We start from the raw sequence: 1,722 nt of genomic DNA on the forward strand, positions 1-1,722 counted from the left end.
GGATCCTCCGGTAGTACTATGTCCAATTTTCTGAGGAACTGCCAGACTGATTTCCAGAGTGGTTGTATAAGCTTGCAATCCCACCAACAATAGTTATGTAATTTAACTAATTAAGAAGAAGATGCTATTGCTGAAGAGACCATACACTTTGATGTAACGTTGTACTGGCTGGTTTTGTGTGTCAACTTGACACAGACTGGAGTTATCACCGAGAAAGGAGCTTTAGGTGGGGAAGTACCTCCACGAGATCTAGCTGTGGGGCATTTTCTCAATTAGTGATCAAGGGGGGAGGGCCCCTTGTGGGTAGTATCATCTCTGGGCTGGTAGTCTTGGATTCTATAAGAAAGCAAGTTGAGCAAGCCAGTGGAAGCAAGCCAATAAAGAACATCTCTCCATGGCTTCTGCATCAGCTCCTGCTTTCTGTCCTGCTTGAGTTCCAGTCCTGACTTCCTTGGTAATGAACAGCAGTATGGAAATGTAAGCCCAATAGGCCCTTTCCTCCCCAACTTGCTTATGGGTCATGATGTTTGTGCAGGAATAGAAACCCTGACTGAGACAAACATACAAAGAAATCAGATTTGAACAAAGATAGAATATTCTCTATTAGGTAGAAAGCTGCTAAGAGAGGTACATCATCATTGGAATTACTAGCTGTGGACGCTGTGTGCTAAATAACTCACTAAGCAAGATGTGCTTGCTGATGCAATAGTAACATGATTGTTTTTAAGGGCAAACAACAACTCTATCATTGGATTTGAGGCCTCCTCTGTGAATGCTGTACATACCCAATATGTCAACGTGTACAAAAACCTATGGCAATGAAATTTCAAAAATAAAAAGGAAACAAGAAAGAAAATGTGTTTTTATAAGTGATTCCACATCTTATATAGGAAGACAGCATGAAGAGCACATTCTGAAGGAACTAGAAGAGTTGCTGGTCAGAAAAAAAAAAAAAAAAAACTAAACAGGCTGGACAATCATTACCGTAAACTTTAAGAGACAAAGGTTCTGAGCCAATGGCTAGCATTTAGAGATTACATTTATAACCTTAAAAATATTAGGAGTTAGGAAAGATACTTGCACAAAGATGAGACAGAATAGCCTTTCGAGAAGACAAATTCTTAAGACCAAAACCCAAAATTATTAAGACTAAATTCAAGATAGAAGGAGCATTCACAGGAGCATGGCAGCCATGAAAGCCAGACTCGTGAGTGGAAGCTTTGATGTTTGAAGGCAGAAGCTTTCCTGAAGACAGTTATGTGAGCTGGCTGCTGGGGATGCCTTCTGCAGGTCCTCAAGAAAGAGTCACAAATGTCTCACCAATCCCACCTAATAGTCAGCTTTGGGTTTCCTGACAGATACCATTGGTCACAATGACATTTACAGAAAAGAGCTAAGAAAAATGTTATATCTTATCTTTGATGGAGAATGTGACACAACATGTGAATCCTGCATGTCAGGCACGACTGTTTCCTTTGCTGTAGATGTTATATACAGTTAATCTAAAACTACTTTAACACATCAATGACCTACTAACTAAATGGGTGGCATGAACCTGTTATTTGAAATTTCTAGACAGTAAAAAAGAGCAGATTGTAATAATGACAAATTCATAGGGCTGATTTATTTTTTTTATTTTTTTTGATTTTTAATATTTTTATTACATATTTTCCTCAATTACATTTCCAATGCTATCCCAAAAGTCCCCCATAGCACCCCCCA

The 1,722-nt window shown here is 38.9% G+C and overlaps 1 gene segment (V, D, J or C); it reads left to right on the forward strand.

Moving 5' to 3' along the window:
• The window catches only part of LOC110309721, an 11,371-nt gene that overhangs the window by 8,898 nt on the left and 751 nt on the right, over positions 1-1,722 (forward strand).

The sequence above is a fragment of the Mus caroli genome, chromosome 14 (assembly GCF_900094665.2).
Source record: "Mus caroli chromosome 14, CAROLI_EIJ_v1.1, whole genome shotgun sequence".
Taxonomy (NCBI): Eukaryota; Metazoa; Chordata; class Mammalia; order Rodentia; family Muridae; genus Mus; species Mus caroli.